This window comes from Crocodylus porosus, unplaced genomic scaffold, assembly GCF_001723895.1.
Source record: "Crocodylus porosus isolate Cpor-Errol unplaced genomic scaffold, CroPor_comp1, whole genome shotgun sequence".
NCBI lineage: Eukaryota > Metazoa > Chordata > Crocodylia > Crocodylidae > Crocodylus > Crocodylus porosus.
Window position 1 is genome coordinate 3,651,428 of NW_017728917.1, and position 10,218 is coordinate 3,661,645.

The following is a 10,218-nucleotide window of genomic DNA, read 5'->3' on the forward strand; positions in this document are numbered from 1 at the left end:
TGAAATGGCTAACCTAAAAAATAACCATATAATTGTTGGATACTATCAAGTTATTTCCTATCAAAAGTTTTCAGGATGCTTCATGAAAGTTACCGTTATTTTATTTCCTGTACAGAAATGGGTTCAAAGGGAAAATTAATACACACAAACATGAACTAGCCTGGTGTTAGTGCTAAGCTCATAGTACATTATACCTTAATTTTGTTCAAACTTTTAAATGAAACATTTAGCTGATTATGGTAAAAAATATTATGCTTTCTTTAATTTACTGTCTCGTTCACAGAACTACTATTTATATTCAATCAATGTTGATAATTACCATCCTTCAGGTCTTTTCTGCAGAAGCTCTCCTGATGACCTCAGCTACTTCAACATGTGTGCAGTCTTTTGGCATGCATCTGGTACAGCCATCTTGCCATCAGCATTTCTAAAATATATAATCAAGTTCACTGCATATGTTCCTAGGCACCAGAGCTACAAACCTGTAGCACTAGAGAAAGAATGCAGGGTCTTCTGTTTCACAATTAATTGCAGAGTCTAGTACCACTTAAGCTAAGAGAGAAAGCCCAGTTGCTCATTGGTAGTGAAGCCGGTAAGTTTTCAATTAGAAATGAATTTAAACAAAATATTCTAAGTGACTCTACCTCTTCAGCCCATGAGACCTAAACCCATTTTACAGGTGAATTGGAAGCAATATTGTATCATAGGTATTTGTGGGCCATGGCAGATGGAAGTGCATTACAGAGAAGAATCCCTGAAGAAAATGCCCATACTGAACCAGGCGGGAAGTATCCTTTATGTCCAGCTCAAGTCACTCTCTCCCTCCTTCCACCCCTTGCTCACACATGGGCTAGGGACAGACATTCACAAAGCCTGAGCCTGAATCGATTCCTTTGTAGGTTAGTATAACCTGGCTAGGCTGAACTGCTTTGTAACTGGACAGACATTCTTTCTGGAGTGAGGAAATGCAGGCATGTGCCTGCAGCGGCTCAGGCTAGAAGTCGGCAGATGCTACAGCAGCCCTCCCTTCCCTTCCACAGACCCGAGTTGAGGAGGGGTATGGCCAGGCCCCAGCAGGATTCTCCGATCAGGGAGGTCTGCCTGTACCATCCCCAGCTTTTCCCCACTAGCTGCTCAAGAGGCAGGAGTGTTGCCAACCCCCAGTCCCCTGCTAGCACTCTGCAGCAAGTGGGGGTAGTGCAGTGCATGCATCTGTTGATGACACTCTCAATCTCCCTCTCTGCCTCTTTATATTGTCTACAGCAAACTGACAGGTGAGCAAGTCAGCAGGGGGCTGATAACAGTGTTCATCACCTAAACAACAAAAGAATAGCCTCTCTCCATTAGTTCAAACTCTTCTTAAACAGCTTACCAGCTGACCTGTTGATTAGCTCCAAACAGCCCTAAGCCGTCACTGTTCTGTCTGCCTGCCCCAGTGAAATTGGAGACACACACAAACACCTCTCAGCATTAGCTAGCACACCACATGCCTAGGGTCTGTGGGGCTGAGGTCCATGCTGTGGGAGATAGGAGGGAGGGGGATCTGTAGGGATCCTATGTCATGATACATTTTGAAACCAAATCCTTTGTTGGCTCAAACCCAAAAAACACAGAATGGTGCTATTTCCCGTCTCCAAGAATATGATATTGTAGCATCTGATGCTTTGATTAAAATTTGTTAAGAACAATCTAGAAAATAACATAATGAAGCCTACATGATACACAAACAAATGCTTAAAACAGTCTTTCACAAGCAGATATGTGCATCACCGTAGTGCCCTCCAGTGGTTCTAAAAAAAGGTCTGTTTTCAGGTAACGCCTTAAAAATTCAACCAAAACCCATTGTTGAATATTGTTTTTAACCAGCACAGCAGATAATAAAGCCGTGTCATTTCATTTAGAAGGCACCTTGTCAATTCTAGCAATTAAATTACATTTAGTGATGAAGATACCTAGCAATAATCATAATAGAGATTTCTATTCACAGAACTAACATTCTGTTATTGTTTTTTTTCCACTTTCAGTAGAAGAGTGAAATTTGGTCTCGATATACAAGGATAATCCTCACAGTCACTTCATCCTTTTGGCCGAGGCTCTGTAGGTGCATCTCTAAGTCGCTGAGCACAGATTGAGGAGTGTTAACTAACTAAATGCTACTACAGTTCAGAGGGTATAAAGCTTAAATCTCATTGACAGTAAGGTACTTCTACACCACTCTGAGGAAGAGCTCTTGCATCAGGGATGTCAGACAGAAACAGGCTCATAGCATGCAGCCACAGGATAATGAACCTAAGATTTTTCAAAGGCTGTCATTCAGCATGTTCATAGGACCTGTTGCTGCAAATGAAATGCTTTTATAGCGCGATGTGGATTGCCAAGGAAGGAATGTCACGCAGTTAAATTGGTCAGGCTCTGAGCCTTCTTGTAGTTCTTGAACTGGGCACAGGTTGGTTCTCAGTGCAGAAGCCTACTGGGCTCAGTATACGAGTTACAGGGTTGGGGAGCAGAGTAGTTACCACAACTGTCAGGCCCTTGACCTCTGGAACTGACAGCAGCCTATCTATCAACCCTACATCCACTCTGCCTAACTGGTGATCTGAGCCATCTCATCACCTTCAGTATGCCTACTGCAAATGATACCCCTGGGCCAGAAACCCAACAGTCCCTGTATCCAGGACCTCTGTACCAAAGAGGGAGAGGAATGCACGATCTGCAGTGGAGCAGCAAGAAGGGTTGTTCTGCACACTGATTTGCAGTTCTTAGTCTCTGTTCCACGTGATGCAGCTAGTCCACACCAGGGAAACTAATGATCCTCCTAGCAAACCGAACTCTGATAACTTTTCAAGAAATCCTGGTGTTACTGCCACTGATTACCCACCTGATGCAGCCATTCAAATGACCGCTGAAATCCAAAGTTTGGGTGCTCTTATTGCTAATTTAACTGGTTACTTAAGCCCAGTGTTCACAGCACATGTCTGATTGTTTCAGAGAATGCTATACTCGTGCCACTTGTAGCATTACTGCTCATTTACAGCAATGCGTGCGAGTTCAGCAGCAGGCCCACTAGGAAAAAGATTCACCCCAGACGATGGAGTTACACAGGGAGGACATGGCTCAATATATCCAGGAGCAGATTAAAAGAGCACACCACTGTGCGACTGCCTGTTGCACAGTTCCCTTGGATACTGACACCATGTCATGCATTTCTGTGCTGCAGTTTCTACTTCAACCTGCTCCCTTTGCTAAACATTGAGGAAGCTGTTGGCAATCTGCATGCTGCTGTAGAAACCTCTGTGGTATACGTATACATTCGTGCTCACTAGCACAGAAGACATTTAAAAATAAAAATCCCCTCCAGCCAATCAGCAATCTCAAAGGGGCTGGGGAAAGTGTTTACTGCCCTGTGCTTCCTGTTTCATTGCAAGCATTTCCAAAGCAGCACCTTCCACATCTCTCTCCTCCTTCCCCTCCTCCCGGTGCTACCCAGCAGAAAGCAAAACAATCAGTCTATCCTGATTAAAAGGACATGTTACAGGTTTAGACCAGATCCGCCACAGGTGTCTCAGCAAAATTCATGCAGTGCTTCGCTAGGCTTTTATCACTCACCATCTAGAAGGTGGCTGCTGCTTTCAGAAAATATAATCTGCCTGTTTTATGGGATGCGTCTGTATGCAGTTCTTAAGGGGAGCTGCTATCAACTGGCGACAGTATTGTCGCCATGCAAGGTGCTGGGGGAAGCAAGGAGATAGAAACCACTGATCCTCAACTAAGTTCTGTGGCAGTTCTTGTATCAATTAAGGACTCAATTGTTCTCCTTTGGCACAGCTCCATGTTGTAGGATGAGCAGAGATGTGCTATGCAGAACTAAATCGAGGGGCAGGCCCTCAATGCTCAGTGTTATTCAGGTTCCATGTGGCACTCGGGTAACCCAATCCTGCAAACTCCTATACACATTTCACTTTACTCTAGCAACTAGGTGAGTGCCTAGGAGACAAATCTTGTAATTAAGTAATGGGAAGCTCATATAGAAACATTCCTTAAAAAAAAAATAATAGACCTTAATTTGGGACTGTAATGAGCATTAAAACAAATACAGTAGAGCAACTTGATATTTGGATTTTTCCATCAATTTGGAAGCATGAGCGTTGCTCGAATCTCCTGGATAAGGACTAAAAAAATATCACTCAAGCAATAAAATGGATAACACATAATAGCTAACCATAAACACGCATCCAAATCCCCAGTCCCCACTGCCTGCCCACCCCCCAATAATTAATTAAAACAAGATTCAGGGGGGAAAAAAAAAAAAAAAGACATTTATGTTTGGGAAATAGGAGGCAAGGCAGTTCTCACAGGTTGAATGGAAGCTACATTTAAGATAGGAATGCTTTGCTGTGAAGCGGTACACCAACATACTTTCTTGACAAAGCTTTCCTGAGCGTGGATGCAGCTTATACCTGCTTATTTCAAGCCTCCCCAGTCCTGGCCCACAATTCCAAGGAAAATAAAATATACCAGCAAAACCTTTGGTGGTATAACAGAATTTACACTTGGAGCTTTTGTTGGTACAGCTGTCAGTCAGGGATCACAACTCTTCACAGTCTGAACTCACATAGGTATGGCCGCAGAAGTTTGCGGTGCAAACATAAACTAAGCCAATTAAATAGCTCAAGATGACAACCATTGCCTTTGTCAAACCAGAAATTAGCAGCTGCAGGTTTCACTTGAATCATAATCATTTTCCAAAGTTTCTTAATTTGAAACTCACACACATGTGATCAAACATTAGGATTTTTGTATAATTTTTACATGGGTTTCTATTTCTGATGTGCTTTTTCAGGTCTGCATTATCATTGGTTTGGCCTCTTATTTCTTCCATTACTTATCCTGAATACAAGTTGTTCTGAAAGATCACCAGTAATTCACATAAAATATAGTCCAGCTACTTTTCTTTTCTTTAAAAGGAGCGTGATAATTGCAAACTGCAACTAACGGAGCTGAAAATAACTCCCCAGACAGTTGCACATTAGGAATTAGATTAAAACGAGCCCAATTTCTTTTTAAATGACCTGATAATTTGTAAGAAAAAAGATTTAAGCATCTACATTTTCATCAGAAGAAAGTGTAATGGTCCTAAACCAATTCTTAACCCACACTGCTGGGAGAATCTGGATTAACACAGGGATGGATTAAGACTCCATAGGTCTGTGCCTACAACCCAAGATTTTGGAATGGAGAAACTACATGAGATTTCCAGCTTTTACTAAGAACAAACAAGAAAGAGGTCAGTTTTTAATCACTCATAGCTGGGAATAAAATCATGAAAGTATGACCAAAATGTAAATGAAACAGCAAGCAGTGCCTGCGTTTGCATACAGCCTGCGCTGCTCTACAGGACACTGACTCCAATTATCTAATAGCTGTGGGAGCCCTACCAACATTAACCCCGCTAAAAAAAGCTCTGTGCAGTTGAGGATGACTGAAGTGTACCCATAACTGTGACTCAGTTGCTGAGGATAATAGCAAGGGTCATCCTCATCCCTCCAGGCGAACAAGCCGTTTCCCTGCTGCCAATGACCTGCATCCCTAGAAGATGAAGTGGTAGCAGCAACAGGGACCGCCAAGCATGTGGGTCAGGTTTGCATCATGGCAAACAATGGCAGCCTGCCTGAATATGGCACTGGCCATTAAGCCAGAAGTTGGGCAAGTTTTAGCTTTGGAGCATTTAAAATAAGCAAGATGGCTATAAGAAGCTGGTTATAACCAGCATCTAAACCATAGCATCAAAGGTAAAATTTCATACAGCTGTTTTGCTCATTAAGCAGGGAAAGTTTTAAAACACCAAAATGTTAAACGAACAACCGAAAAAGTTCTTTGTAGCCCGGGAACCTACTTCTAAATTGGAGATGGCCTTTTTCCATGAAGATAGCAACTGTATACAGCCTTTACCCTAAACTTACTCTTCGCAAGTCCACCTGGGCGAGCTAGGCTCAAAGCAGAATGAGTCCCACAGTCCTAGAACTCCGAGAATGAGACGGCAGCCTACAACATCCAAGTTTCTTATCATGGCTCCACCTCGAGTTCAAATGAGCAGAGAGACTCCTTATAGAGACTTCCAGGTCTCCAGGGAGCACTGCAACTGCTAACACAAAAAAAGAAAAAAAATCAGACTTTCCAAACCAAGCCAACCTGTATTAGACATCATGAATACAAACAGCTATATAGTACATCTCAGTAAGCCAAGCTATGTGCCAGCAGCCATGACTTATCTCCCAGTCCCGGGGAAAATGACCTCTTTTGCAAATCAGCAGGTAGTAACACAAAGTGAGTGGGTAGACTGAGTCACTTCTGATATTAAAAAAAAAAAAAAAGTTACAAAAAAACTCCACATCCGAGCTAAAAACCAGGCTTATCAGTTTACAAAACTGAAACGGACTTTAAACACCTGATTTAAAAGTGCTCTAGAATCAGACTGGTGAGAGGCTGTCAAAAGAGATGTTTCCAAAGATGGCCATAATGAATGACACTTGAAGCTGCGCTCCAACTGCTAGCAATAATTAAATTCTGACTTGTTTTACTGTTAACTTGTATTATTGACAACATATCATAGCATCCCATGGGTGGGCTTTGCAGGTTTATAAATATACCCAATTATCATGTATTTGATGAGATTTAATTGAAAAACTAGCGAAAATATATCCCCAAATGAGTCGTCTATTATCCATAATTTAAGATGAATGCAGTCTATATATCACAACTGCACCTGCTCCTCCTCTTTCAGATCCATGGCTTCTACATAAATTAAATCATTCACTACATACGTCCGAGTCAAATACCCTATTTAGAAGGTCATATTTTAGAGAAGATAATTACATTTGGTCATTGATATATCACCTAAGCTTTTAGAGCCCCTGAAAATAGAACACAACTTCTGATGTTAAACTCAGCGTATTTAATACTGAGATAATGGCTTTGTTTAAAAAAAGAAAAACTACAACATTAAACTAGAAGGTGGAGCTTCACCAGATATAGACGTAACAATAGATGTGAACTGAATGAATACAGCATCCCTGATGATCGGACCCAAATCAGAAACAACAAACTAATCAACTCCTGGCTTGTTCAAAGATGTCACACAGAACAGGTTGAACTCTTTAAGCTACTTGTTGACGTTAGTATAAACTTTCTAGGTCCTAATCTAACCACCTTTCCTACATGCAGTTCAAGAAAGAAAAAAAAACTCAACATGTTCTCTTAGTTCTCCTTTTGGTACTTACTGCGACATTCAAGCTTCATTCACACAAAAAAAAATTAGAATTCAAACAAAAAAAATATCAGGAAAGCTGTAAAGTATATTGCAGTAAATGACACTGTTACACCAAAGGAAAAAAATGCAGCCTTGTTCCCATCAGAATTTCTATTTAATGAAGTTTGTAAGGAACAATTTATCAACCGACTCAAAAGGATGAAAATATCCAAATGAAGATGAAAACATGACACCATGAGGAAGCTTCGCAGAGCAGAAAATGCTGCTCATCTAAAATGTCAAAATCTGTTTCCAGTTGGAAGAAAACCATACTGTACAGCATCCGAAGTGAACAGGTGCATTATAGACAGGGGCCGCATCCAGATGACTGCGCCCATGCAGTATGTGGTGCCACAGACACATTTAAGGTGCTGCATGCCGCCTATTCAGGCGTTCTCCATGCGGCCAAAAACCCATGCAAAAAAAAGAAGCAAGGCAGTACACATGGGGACAGTGTACAATACCCAAAACCGGAGCTGAAGCCCGCCCGGCTGGACTCACGGTCCAGCTGCTGGCCAGGCTCCGTGCAACAGGCTCACCTCTGCTGCAGCCTAAGGAGGCCCCCAGGACCCCAGGTAAGGCTGCTGAGGCCAGTGCTGGCCCCAGTCTCCCCTAGGCTACCTGGGGTAACCTGCCACAGTCCAGAGGGTGCATGGCACAGGCATTCCCTGGGGACAAGTAGCATAAAGTGTGCCACTGCTTCTTGTCCCTGGGAAACGGATGTTCACACTCATGTGGATGTGGCCAAGGACTGTCATACAAGGGCCAAGTTACCTAAGCAAGTGCTTTCTACCACGTGAGATATAAACAATTCTCTTTCCTTGGACAATAAGGTCTCCTCATATTCTCTACATGCCAATCTATTTTCACCTTGTTTAACAGCTAGGAAAGGTGCAAAGGAACAAATTCATCGTGGGTCACATCAGCAAAGCCTCTGGTGCTCAAGAGTCTCCCCCATATTATTTGGGCCAGATGCTTTGCTATAATTATCCCATCAAAATCACTTGTATACTAATAGTAAAGAAGCCGGGTCATGAGATGAGGTACCATCTTTCCTTAGAGCAACTTAAGCAGTTAGGAATGGGAAGATCCAAGCTGTCAGGCTTCCAGCATCCATATTAAGCCAGACCATCACTGTAACACCACCACAACACTGCTCTGATGGTGGGAGAAATTATGTGGCTATCAGCTATTTAGATTAAGTCAAGAGAAAAGGACCGTTTTAAAGTCAAACGTCAAGTCAGAGAAACAGATCTAGTGACCTCCCCTCACCACCTCTTCCCCATGATATACTATAAGTCTGAAAAGGACCAGCACAAGTGGCTGCCTGCCATCGTACTTTTGCTTCCATCCTAGAGGGCCGCCAAAGGCCAGCATCTCAAGCACAAGTACCAGTAACTCTACCTTATGCTGACAGTAATGTCTCCCTAGGGGACCCTAGACTGCACATTCCAGCTATGCCATGGAATGACCCTTCCTCCTACGGAAGAGAGGGAGGGAAGAGGGACCAAGAGTTTGCTTTCATTTAACTGTATTTTATTACTTTTCTTCCCACTTACCCATTTCCACTCATTTGCACTTTGTAAGGGCATTTCTCACTTCCCCATTTCCATGCCTTCTGTGACCTTGTTACAGTTGCTTAAATAGCCTCCATGCTGAGTAAAGGACATTAATTTCCCTTACAATTGACTTTAAAGCCAGACTAGATCTTTACTCAAAAAAGCCCTAATGTTGGCCTTGAGCAAGTCAATTAACCCAAGTGCCCCAGTTTTGTGTCCGTAATAATGCTTACCTAAATCACAAGAGACAGATGGGTTCTGAGGATTAATTATTATTATTATTATTAATTAAATATTGCTACAAGAGCACAGCCCTCTAGGAATTTCATGGTTGCTTCTCTTCAACAGGCCCTGGCCAATTTGAACTTCATGGAAACAGAGTGTGTAGGACAGAGTAGATTAGGGCTGTCCAACTTCAAACAAGCCAGAGACCACATGCCCATCATGCTGTACCAGCAGGGGCCCACACAACCCCCAGGATGCACACCGGGTCTGCAGGAGGGTGCTCCCTGCTGTACCATACATGGGTGGGGCAACTCGCCTCACCTTCAGCTCCTTGCAAGCTGCCCTGTGGTGCTGCATGGACATTTCAGGGTGCCCGCTTCCCCTACACCATGCCATTCTCCCTCCACCTGGGGCAGGGAAATGCAGCAGAAGCCAGGGAATAGAAGGGGAGCCCCAAGACCCCAGCTGCTGCCACAGTCACCAGAGCTTTAGAAACAGCAGTAGCCGGCTGGGAGTCTGAGGACCACATGTTAACCCCTCATGAGTCAAAAGCCTTGGCTACTTGGGCTAAAATGCTGATTTTATCCCACACAGCACTCGCAAACAAGCTGGTTCCAAGTGTTGCTATTAAACAGAGAACACATCAGTGAAAACAGCATATGGGTGTGATGCCAGATATCCACTGTCACAGTGACTTCCTTTTCCAGCTCCTACCTCAGGCTCCTCTTAGCATTCCCCCTGTCCCCAACTGGTTCATTTGATCTGCCCTGCTCTCTAAATCAGGAATAATTCTACTCCTTCCAGAGTACTTCAAAACCTGTCAGCACCAGGACATTTTTCATCCATCTCACCACACTATAATCTAAATGTTGGTGACCATTTTCACAGATTGTCTGCCCCTTTAGGTGCTTTACTCTTTGTTTCACTTGTTCTCAGCCCTCCTTCCTATCTTGTACTTTCCCCAGAGACTGGGGAAAGATCATTCACAGCGCTCCTCCTTCTCCCACTGTGCTTTGCTGGCCAGCTCCAATCACCAGGACTCCAAGAACTCATTTATTCTAGAGCTGAAATTACTGGTAGCCTTGCAAGAGCTTAAATAAAGGGTGGTGGGGATGCCTGGGGCAGCAG